Consider the following 12,340-nt stretch of genomic DNA (forward strand, 5'->3'; position numbering starts at 1 on the left):
TCACTGAATGAGTAAATCTAGGCCATAGCTTACAGGGGTATAGCTCAGAGAGACAGGGAGCACTTTTGGTTTTCTGCTGAGAAAAAGTGCTTTCCTGATTATGCAAGAAAAATACTGAGAAGCATAATAGCTTTGTTTACTTTACCATAAAGAAGATGGACACTATTAACTGGGAACGGTTCTCTGCAGAGTATTCTGTTATTTGGTGCATGGAGCAACAAAGGAAGACAGTTTTCTAAACTTACCCAATGCCTTCTTTGTGGGCATGCAAATAAGAGAGAGTGACTGAACCTGGGCTGAGGACATTTTGCATCTCTCCCCAGACATGGATCATTGTGTGAAGTGTCCAGATCATCAGTAGGCCAAAAGAGGGCAAGATCGCTGCCTCCAAAATGCTGTGATCTTTCTGGCTTATGCGGACCCCTTGGGGATGACCCTGGCCTGCACAACGCTGTGTTTCTCTGTCCTCACAGCTGTGGTCCTGGGGGTCTTTGTGAAGCACCAAGACACTCCCATAGTCAAGGCCAATGATCAGACTCTCAGCTACATCATGCTCATCTCCCTCACTCTCTGATTCCTATGCTCCTTACTCTTCATTAGTCGTCCCAACACAGCCACCTGCCTTCTTCAACAAATCACATTTGGAGTTGTATTTACTGTGGCTGTTTCCAGTGTCTTGGCCAGAAATACGATTGTGGTTGTGGCCTTCAAGGTCACTGCACCAGGGAGAAGGATGAGACAGTGGTTGGTGTCAGGGGCACCTAACTTCATCATTCCCATCTGCTCCTTTATCAAGCTGAGTCTCTGTGGAATCTGGCTGGGAACCTCTTCTCCCTTCATTGACACAGATGCACACTCTGAACACGGCCACATCTTGATCGTGTGCAACAAGGGCTCGGTCACTGCCTTCTACTGTGTCCTGGGACACCTGGGCTTCTTGGCCCTGGGAAGCTTCACTGTGGCTTTCCTGGCCCGGAACCTGCCTGACACCTTTAATGAAGCCAAGTTCCTGACGTTCAGCATGCTGGTGGTCTGCAGTGTCTGGGTCACCTTCCTCCCCGTCTACCACAGCACCAACGCCAAGGGCATGGTGGCCGTGGTGGTCTTCTCCATCTAGGCCTCCAGTGTGGGGCTATTAGGCTGCATCTTTGCTTCCAAGTGCTACATTATTTTCCTAAGGCCAGAGAGAAACACATCAAAAGTGTTAACGAATAAAACACATTCAGGGAGAAAATAATCGAAATGTAAGTTTTTTTCATAGGTCAAAAGAACTCGCATACACTTGACAACAAAACTACCACATTTTTCCATACCCACTTTAAGCATCAACTAAACTTACCTTACATCTCCAGTTAACTATTTGCTTTACTTTTCTTTTGGCTTTGTACAATCTTCCTCGGACATTCAATTGAACAAATACAAAAACATTCATACTAATACTCCTCTAAAATTATGTGTGAGAGATTGCAAAAATGGCCACACATTAGTCCTCTCCCTCTATCTGTTTGGTCATAGCATCCCACGTTGACTCTGGGTAGACTTGGCCTTGTAACTTGCTTTGGCCAATGGGACATTAGCAAATGACATGAGCAAAGGCTTGAAAAACACTTGCTCATTGTTGGTACTTGTCCTTCTCTGGCTGCCCTTGGGAAGCCTGAGGCCATCAATATGTGAATGAGTCTAGATAGACTGCACATCTCCATCACTCCAGGTGACTTCAAGTCAACAATCAGATATGCGAGTAAGGCCATCCTAGACTATCAAATCCCAGCTGAGCCACCAATTCGTCCAGATAAAAATAACTGCCCAGTTAACCCACAGAATCTTGAGAAAAAATAAACTATTCTTATTTGAAGCCACCAAATTTTCAGATGGTTTTTTATACAGCAGAAGCTAACTGATACCTTTTGTTACCATTTATATATGTCCTCTCATTATTTGTGTAATTATCACAGATTTCTATTTCTTTAACCAATATCGTAGACTGGAATATCCTTCTCTAGATTAAGTCTCTGAAAGAAAATCAGAGACCATATCACGTTCTATTTTACTTTTTCTCCTTCCTCTTTTCAACCAGACATATTTAAGCATATATATTAAGAATATCTTCACTAATTTTAAGATTATGGGTATTCTTCTATATTGTCATCCACCACTGTTATACATGGGGGATTTTTACTTTTAATTGTAGCCCTATAATCCATTTGGAATGATTTACTTGTGAATAATGTTAGATGATGGTCCAGTGTTTTATTTTACAAATGGATATCATTTAGTCTATAAAACAAATACAGCATCATTTTAAAAGTTGATTTGAAGCATATGGAATCTGAATAATGTTTGGAAAACTGATATCTTTGAAACAATTTCAGTCACAAGTATAGCATATCTCTCCATTTAATCAGAGCTTTTACACGCTTTTTATCTCTTTATAATCTTCTTCATATAACTAATGTGCAGTTCCAATTATTTTAACTACTTATCTTAAAGAATTCATTGCTCTTGTGAATGGAATGATTATTTACATGTTTAAATGAATTCTTGCTCATGTAACAGTATTTTTGATGTTTCACATAGGAATCTAGCTTCCTTTCACATTACTCCACTTCTTTACCAGTTCTAAACTTTTAAGTTATGTTCCACTAAAATAATAGATTTTCTCTTCTTCTCTAGTATTCTTTACCTCTTATTCTTTTGATTCTCATTTTTTCATGACTGTGCTCTCCAGTGCCACACTGAATCATACTAGTGTTTGCCAGGAGCATTTTCCTCTTCTTAAGCGTAGTGTAAACATCAGATAATTTCGTTGTCAGGGCAGAGCAGGCATCGAAGAGACAGAAAGTGAAAACGTGAAAGGGAATCATTGCTAGCTGGAAATCAACAGACTTGCTTCTCTTGGCTGTTTGGAGCTGGAGATGTTATTACAATGAGGCCAGCTGAGAATCAGAGGATCTCTCTCTAGTCCCAGGAATTAGTCTTGGTCAAATCTCTCAACCTCTTTTGACCTCATTTTCTTCACCTGTAACATGAAGAGTAGGACGAGTCTTTTTGAGTTCTGAAATCCAGTGACAACAAGATACCCTTCACCCACATGCCCTTGACAAAGACCAGAGAGAATTTTTAGTTGTCTTCCTCTGCATCAACATTATTATCCATATCACCACTTAAAGACATATCAAATGTCTACTTTTGCATGACACCGATAAAACAGGTTCCATACCAAATCACTGTTCATTGGGATAACAAATCTATAGTTAATTGTTTAGAGGTAAGTATAGAGATGGGCCCTGCTGGAACCAGCAATCAATGGGCCAAAAATTCTTGCTTTATTTTACAGTGAGGCTGTGGAAACATTCCTTAATACACCAGAATTCTTCTGTACTTACATGTATGAAACAAATGGGAGCCTTGAATCCATGATTACGAGCTAATAAGGATATGATTTTTAAAATTTTGCTAATGATGCCATTTTCCTGGTATGGGACTGTTCTTTGGTGAGTAAAGAGCAGATGTATTCAAGACTACTTTCATTCCTTTAATAAATATTTACTCAGCGCCTACCCTTGCTTCAAGATAGCAGTGATCTACCTTAAAAGCATTTGTATTCTAGTAGTGTGACTCAGACCATAAACAAAAAGAGAATCTTGAGGTGATCAATAAAGTTACATATACGTCAACCTTTTTTCATTCTGGACTATTTTTCACCCTTTCCCTTCTTTGACTGTTTCCCATAACTCTAAGCATGGACTTGAAAATACAGAAAGCATGGGTCCCAAGTTTCTTCTCGCAACACCCCTGTTTCAAAGACATAGTGTTTATCATCTGAGAGTATGTATCTTTAAGACTAAGTTCCTATGAATCAACATTATTTCATCACTTTCTTGAGAGGACGGATGATATTATGAAGGGGAAATAAAATATCATATAGCATTTATACTCGAAATGATCTTTCCCCTCTAATTGTGTTATTTAATGTGGTGTGATTTGGGGCAAGTCAGTTACTCCTTCAGAGACAGTGGTAATGATACACTGATAAGTATTCTATAGAGATTAAATGAAACAAAGTATAAGAAACTGCTTTGTAAATTGCAAAGCAATCTATTTCAGCTTACTTTTTCTAATAATATTTTCATTTATACAATCCTTTTTGACTCTACGCAACCTACCTAGATTGAGTGTTATCATTTATTCAACAATAAAATGGGTCAAAATGGTTGAATATTAGAAATTTCATATGGTTCAAATTTAATAGGCCATCACAATATTTAATTTAGTTATAATTACAGCTAAATTTTTCATGTTGCCTTACCATGTGCCAGGCACTCTAAGCATCTGACATGTATTCCCTCATTTAATCCTCACAACGATGCTATGGAGACAATACTATTAACCCCTATTGTATGGATGAGGAATATTAGAGGTTATATAATTGACCAAGGTCACACGGCTGGTACCCAGGCAGTCTACCTGCAAAATCTCTTTTAGGGATCCATTAGAGGTCATGGTGCTTACACTGTAAAACGATCACCCTGGTTCCTGGTTGGCGAATGGACCAGAGGGGACTAAGCAAGAAAACACTTGACTGAAATGATCCAGTCAAGCAATTCTGAATACAGGATTTCCTCCCTTTTTAAGGCTGAATAATATTCCATTGTATGGATGCCCCAGATTTTTTTCATCCTTTCACCCACGGATTCACAATTAGGTAGTTTCCATTTCTTGGCTATTGTGAATAATATTGCAGTGCATTTTGTCAAACGATTTCCTGGCACTTAGTGAGTTTGAAAAAATTCTTCTTATACACATTATTTACTGTAATGAACTACCTTTCCAAATGTCTAAAGTTTAAATATTTGTCATTCTACAGAAATACCTTGCCTAATCATGATTTGTGTTGTTATCAGTTCATGAATGATCTAAGAATTTTGTACAAAAATTTGCTATAATGCCTTTTTCGCATGTATTCAGGAACTTTGTGTAATATGAGTATTCCCTGATACTTGATTTTTAGTAGAGTTTTCTAGTAAGCCTTTAGGATTGGAAGTATCTTCCTAGATGTGAGGCAGAGAGCAGAAAAATAATAAAGTGATTGCTATATTTAATTATATCAAAAGAAAACTGTCGTTTTGCTAAATTGTTTCTACACATCCTTTGCTTATTTGTAATAATGGCAAATATCATTTTATTAATGAAAAGAAAAATCAGTAAACAATTTTAACATAAAACAAGATCTATTGAGAACTTATATGAAAATTTTAGCAATATGCTGTCACCAATTTCCTCATCTGCAAAATGGAGATAGATAATACCATCTTCCTTATGGGTTGCTGTGAAAATACTCAAGAGTATTGTATGTAAAATGCTTATCACCGTGTCGGTGGGAAAGTGATGTCCTATTCATTTTTCCACAGGGATGATGACAGCTTTTTTTATGCTTGAAGTCTGTAGCTTTCAAAATATGTTCTACTGTTGTAAAGTGAATCCTTTTTACAAATTCTTTGTAGAGTTAAATGATCCCTTCGGAATACAAATTCAGGCTCCCCTGTGTGTGCGTGTATGTGCGTCTATACGCACATCTCTCAAATAATACTTTAAGCCTTATAACGAAAAGCTACGTTCCCCACTCTTGACTCTGGTTCCAAAAACAACTTCTTTAATTTTCTGGTTGAAAAGCTATATTTCTAAATTAGCTACTTGTACAGCTTTTTCATTTTTCAGCTTTTGACTATTTATAGTTTCTTCCTTCTCTGAAAAATCCAGCATGAAGTGTTCTTACATATGTTAAAAACATAATTTCCCTTGCCCAATATAACGATTTAATGAATTAGGATAAATCAAAATTCAATGTCTACTGTTTTATGACATAAGTGTTTACCATTTTATAGCATATGAATCTTATCCAGAGATATGCTACGTCAGATAGTATGAATACATTTTCTTTCTCACTTTTTCCTTTGACCGTTTAAACGGTAAAATTCTCTTGTTTCTTTGTTGTCTTCCTATGGATTCATCACTGGTTCATCTCCTTCCACCAGAAACTTAAATCTCTTCTCAGTAACTTCTGATGCATGAGACAATTCATGGGCTTCAGGTTTTGCTTGGGGACATCCCTCTTGGTCTTTAACATATATACAGGCCCAGATATACACAGTATCTCTGGAAGGATAGAGGAGAAAAGGATGTTTATCTCTGTGAAAAAGGACTGGGTGACAGTGGTAGAGGGAGAATATTTTACTGACTTTGTACAACTCTTTGAAGTTTTCCTATACGTGCATCTTCGACGTATTGGCCTCCCTCCTCCCAGATTTTTAAAATTAAAATAGCGTTATATCCTTATCTACTGGCTTGGGACTGCAAGTTGTAGAGAAATGTGAATATATGATCCAATTTTTAAACGAAATTATGAACAAACACGCACAAAAATTTAGAATTCTAAATATGGGCACATCATTCTATTAGGCTGTATAAACGTGGGGAAAGGATTGAAGAACAGCTGTTCAACATCCAGCTACCTGTACAGTCTAGGGGTCCACGGAAAGCCCAGCCTCCAGCCCGGCACGTGGAGCTGATTTCCTCCCCCTGTGAAGTCTGCCTGACTTATTCCAGCCCAACCCCCGCCTCTTCCCGCCCCTGGAACTGGTCTCCGCCAACAACGTTAGGGCCTGGCTCCGCCCACAGCCTGGTCCACGCCCACAGCCTGGTCCTGGTTCATTGCCCCTCCCGTACCCTTGTTCCCGCCCACAGATCCGCCCCTCCGGGCCTGGTGTCACTCACACCCTTGTCCCCGCCCACAGCCCACCCTTAGAACTGGTTCCCGCACACAGCCCCGTCCCTAGATTTTGTCCCTGTCCCTGGTGCTCACCCAGCCCGCTTTCCAGCTTGGCACTCACTCTAGAAGCTAGACACCTTCCCCGAGGCTGGGGTGCCAGGCCCGAACAGCCCACCACCTCAACTCGCAGCCCCCAAACTTTCGTCCTCCTGGAATGCCCGCCCGAGACAGGAAGCGGAAGTGCTGGCGGGGCCTTGGATGGATGGGGCGTGTTTGCACGGTGTGTCCCGTCTTCTGGGCTCGAGCCGGATTCCCGTGGACGTTCGCCCTCAGGGGCGGGGCGCAGTGAGCAGCGGGCGGTCCCCTGGGTAGGAGTCCAGGGAGGGGCCTGGTCCTTGGGCGGCCCCGTCAGGGCCCAGCATCCCTCCATCCCGACACAGCGCCGTTTCACCCGGGCTGTTTGCTCAGGGCGCCCGAGGCTGAGTTCCTCCTGGCTTCGGGTGCCGCCGTCCTCTTCTCAGACTCCCCATCACCATCCTCCTTTTGATTTTGTCCCCAGGGGGCTTTAGCTGCTTTTGGAGGTGGTGTTTGGGTTGTTACTAATGGGGGCGCTCCTGGCGTCTATAGGGGGAGGCAGGAATGCTGCTCACCGTCCTCCAGGGCGGCCCGACAGAGAATTATCCGGCCCCAGATGTAGTTGTGCCAAGGTTGGGAAATCTTCTCCAGGGCCTGAAAATCTCCCGAGCCCTGAAAGAAGTGTGGAAAATGTTGACAAGTCAGCGAGTCACTTACAGGGTCCCTAAATGACAAGCTTGTTTAAAGGGTCCAGAGTCACCAAAAAGTCTCTGTCCAGCCAAGTGAGTAGAGCGACTTAAGTGCACACCGCACGAAGCTGCTTTCTCCCATCTTGGGCAGCAGGTGGCTGGATAGGAATCGGGAAAATCCAGTCACAGCCAAGAGTTACAATTAAATCAGTAAACACAAAAAAAGAAAAGTGAATGAGGTGGCCTTTCCATCCAACACCCTATAAAAGGCCTCAAAAGCTTGTATGCGCCTTATATTCCTCCCTCAGACACAAAAAGCATCCGTGGAGCTCAAGTTTGAGGTGAAACCAGGCTCAGGGTCCACCCATCCTCGCTGATCCATGGATTTCTGTGTGACCAGTTGAGTACCCTGTGGACTTGGTACCAAGAGGTTCCGGCAGCCTCCACTGTGCCGAAGACCTGCCAGTGGGTTTTCCTGTGCTCGGGTTGTCACCACATGGAGTCACTGAGAGTGAGGGTATCTTGAGAAAAATTATTGATGTTTGATGGATGGAAAGATGGTAAGCTGTGTGTGGTTCTGTGTGGTAAATATATCAGTAAGTACAGTTACATGCAAATAAGAACACATGAAACAAATGTAAATAACTGCAAATGTGTATTATAGTAGAAAATATAGATTTACTTGCATAATACTCAAAAGTCAGAATTTATATATAATATAAATACAGAAATGTTTTGCGTGTGTATGTAGTATTAGAAGACATCCCAGGAAATATTAGCAGGGATACTCAGCAACATTCCTACGACCCATTCAATTTGACTTCTAAAGTCCTATAAATCTTCCACAAAAATTTGAAATAAAGGAGCATTCAGGGAAAAAGAGGATTGGAACTTTGTATTAATAACAAATTTAAAATTGAATTTGCCAGTAGCCAGATTTATTTTGAGCATTTTCTTCTTTATGATATTTCAAATCATTTGGAGGAATACTAAGCAACCCTGTAGATTGAAGGGAAGGGCACTAGTCTCCAAAAAGACTGTCCTCTCCACCTTGACTTCTAAAGGGAATTAACTTTGTTTCTTGAATCTTTTCTGGAAGAACAGTCTGGTGATTCATGTTGCAGAATATCTTGTTAAATGATTTTGTATTTAGTTGTTGGCCTCTACTAATTGTGTTTGTGTGTGTGTGTGTGTGTGTGCCTTTTTCATTCTAGCTTTCCTCTGACGTTCTTGAGGGGAATGTGTGCTTGTCATGCAATAGATAGTCTTTGAGTGTATAATTTATGGTGACCCACCATCCGCGTTTATTCAGAACGGATGGGTTTTCCAGGATACAGGATGTTTAGTGTTCAAACAAATGCAGTCCTAGACAAACCAGGATGTTTCCTCATCTCATAAGCCAAGCCCTGGGCCACATGCATGGGTTCCGGGAGAAACAGAGAGACCTTGTCCCACCTCCATGGAATTTATATTGTATTTGGGAATTTGGATTTTAGACAGTTAATGATGAGAGTGATGTGGAAGTTTGGCACAAGGGGACTCAACCTGAGGGGGCAGGGAAGCCCTCTTGAGAAGGACTGATATTTAGCTTGAGAGCTAGAGTTGGGACTGGATTTAGCTGGTCTGAAGGGTAGACTGGAGTGAGGGTGTTGGAGTGTGTTCAAGATAGCGTTTCAGGCCGAGGGACCCGCATGAGGACACCACTGAAGCAGAGAGCCTGTTGTGTCCATGAACTGAGAAGAGGGATGGATGAGCGGAGTCAACACAGGGGGAGCGGTGTGAGCCAGACCAGCGAGGGGGACAGGCTGGATCAGGTCAGGCGTGACTTGGGACTCTGTTCTAAGACCAGTGGGAACACTCTGGAGAGATGCGAACAGATGGCTGATGTGATTGGCGTTTGGTCTAAGCACTTTGGTTAAAATGGACCTGAGGGGTAAGATTGAATACTTATGAGGCAGGAGGTGTTGGGAAGAAGATTACGAGTGAGATGATTGTTCCCTAGGTGTGGTTGATGGCTGTGGAGTAGGAAAGAAATAGAAAGAAAAGACCTTGGAGTGTAGAACCGAGAGAATGTAACGGTACTTTCTTGCCTGTATGTTTCAGATGGTGCAGGGCACTGACTTTTCTCCTCGCTGCTGTCCGTGTAGACCTGCAGGCGCCCCCTCACCCAGGTCTGTGTGTTCACCCCACTTGGCCACTCACAGGCCCCCTTCCGCATCCTAAAGGAAGTCAGGCCTTACTTGTGAGGGGGTTGTCTCAGAGGGGAGACATCGAGGAGAGCCCCTCCACACATCAGAGCAGCCCATTCAGCCTCTCCCTCAGCTTCCTCCCTTCCACTCTCCCACTTTCCACACCCAGAAGGACACCTGCTCAGTATTGCACAACCCCATGTTCTTCCTCCACCAGGCTTGAGAAGGGTGGGGCAGCCAGCGGGGTGGACACCGTCTGCACCTTCCACTCTGAGCCCCGCAGGTCCCGGGGTGGACAGAGAGCGACTCTACTGGGAGCTGAGCCATGAGAACCTGGGCGTCACCCACCTGGTTTTCCTCACCCTGGACGGGGACAGCTTCTACGTCAGTGGTGAGGTGCTATGATACAGCCATGCTCTCTCTGCCAGTCAAAGTTCTGTGTTGCCTCCGTTGCTCTAAAGTGAGTTTTGATCCATCTCTCTCTCCTTCTGGTCAGGGTTCAGTCTTCTCATCACGGTGTGACCGCTGGGTTCAGCCAGCTTCCACCTCGTTGACACCTCCCTGAACACCCCTCCCCTCTTCCCTTCTGCTTTTCCCTCTGTTTTTCCCTCAAACGTCCCTACATCCTCCCTCACCCTTAATCCTTTATGTTCACCCCAACCCTCGCTCAGTTCCTCTCGCCTTCTCTCCACAGGTTATACCTATGGAGCTGCAGCCCCGACTACCAACAGTGAGTATTCCTGGCCCTGATGTCCTGGGTCCCATCGCATTTGGGGTTGGGTAGCACTTGTTCTCCTTCACCCACTGTCCTTGGTGAGAGAAGGACCTGGAAGGGTCCTAACTCATCCCTTCTCTCTCTCTTGGGTTCTGGTGGAGAGTCCCAGCCCAGGGTGAGAAAGCCTTAGACACAGACATGTTCTCCACCACATTCTGACCCCACACGGTTTTCACTTTTATTCTCCTGAATCCCCGCCCTTGGTCCTCCTTTTCCAGGTATTCCATCCGTCTGTCCAGTTTTCTGTCCGTCCATCTCTCTTTCCTCTGTGTTCAGTCTCTCTTATTCACCCATCTCACTCTCTCATCCACAGGCTTGCTCATCACTCTACTCACACAGGGACCCGTACCCTCACTCTCATTTATGCTTCACCTGTGAATGGTGGTCCTGGGAGAGCCACTGCTGGAGCCCAGGTGAGCCTGGAAGCTCCTGCCACTCTGTCCCTCCCTGATGACAGCCCTCTCCACAGCTCCCTAGCCGGCCACCACATCCCTGCATACTTGATCATCACCTGCGCCACCAGAAGCCACCACAGGTATCTGGGGGTGCCTTTTCCTTCGCAAGAGAAGCTCTCCAGCCCCTACCAGCCAGTTGTGATCCAGGAGCTGGGAAGCCAGGTTGTGAAATTCTGGTTTTAGGACAATCATGCTGATCACAAATATTATACCAACTATTCAGTCTAAGGCCAGGCCTCAGAGAGCCCCTAGTCTTGTGAATTAACACACCATTATAACACAATGTGGGAGGATTCGGGGAGTGGCACCTGGCATAATTTGGAGGGGAAGAGCTTGCTAGAGAAAGGTTCACCTGAATGGAGTCTTTAAGAATGAGTAGGACGGACCCCGGCAAATAGAGGATGAAGAGTTTTCCTGGCAGAGGGGAATCCATGAGCAAAGACTCCAGCCAGAAACAACATGCCATATGGGGAGAATTGAAACGAATTTGGGTTGCGTGAAGCATGAAGTTTAACTCGCAGTAAATGGATGAAATGAGGCTGAAAGGTCAGCAGTAGCCAGATTGAGTAGAGCCTTGAGTGCCAGGTCAAGAAGGTTGAACTAAACACTGAAGGCCATAGGGAGCAATGGGTGGTACTAGAACAGTGGTCGCCCTAGTGAGGTATTCATTTCAGAAAGATTCTTCTAGTAGTCCACGTAGAACATCCTTTAGACAGAGCATCCACTGTGCCTGCTGGGGTATTGGTCTGGGTGAAGGAAGTTAAGACTTGAGTTGGGACAGGGATGGAGTGTATCTGAGGACGAGTGTGCAAGGTGAATGGGTGTTACAGGGAGCGAGGAGGAGCTGAGCAGATATGTTGGTTCTGACTTGGGTGACCACACGTGTGGGTGTTGGTGCCACTGTGAGAGAAGACGACAGATGATAATGAATGCAGGACTCTGGTGTGGTCTCAGGCCAGCTCTCAGTGATGGCCATCGCTCTCCCTCTCGTCTTGCAGCTTTGGGGCACAACCTGAAGACCCTCACAGTCAATGTCACCATCTCCACCTTCTGGTATTCAGACAGGATCAACAGCTCAGCCACGTTCAACTCCACTGAGAGGGTCTTGCAGAGCCTGGTGAGACCCTGGTCCCAGCAACTCCTGGTGGGTTAAATCCCACCCAGCCCCTCCCCCAACCCCTGTCCCTCCTGCTCATCCTCCTCCTCCTTGCTCCCCAGCTGGATCCTTGTTCAAGAACAGAAGCCTGGGCCCCTTTTCCTTGAGTGTCAGACTGGTCTCCCTCAGGTAAGGCCCTCCCTTGAGCACTTGCCCCTAATGACCACTTTTGTGACCACCCCTCTCTCAGTTTCCTCACTCACCTCCCATTTCCTCCTTCCTGTTCTGGCCC

The 12,340-nt window shown here is 44.2% G+C and overlaps 1 long non-coding RNA gene across 1 annotated transcript; it reads left to right on the forward strand.

Moving 5' to 3' along the window:
• The first annotated feature begins 10,128 nt into the window (after positions 1 to 10,128).
• Positions 10,129 to 12,006, forward strand: LOC131403814 (uncharacterized). Its single transcript, XR_009219548.1, has 3 exons — positions 10,129 to 10,182; positions 10,417 to 10,452; positions 11,951 to 12,006. It is a non-coding gene; the product is annotated as an uncharacterized LOC131403814 (long non-coding RNA).
• The last annotated feature ends 334 nt before the right edge of the window (positions 12,007 to 12,340 follow it).

Source organism: Diceros bicornis, unplaced genomic scaffold (assembly GCF_020826845.1).
Source record: "Diceros bicornis minor isolate mBicDic1 unplaced genomic scaffold, mDicBic1.mat.cur scaffold_90_ctg1, whole genome shotgun sequence".
Classification (NCBI taxonomy): Eukaryota; Metazoa; Chordata; class Mammalia; order Perissodactyla; family Rhinocerotidae; genus Diceros; species Diceros bicornis.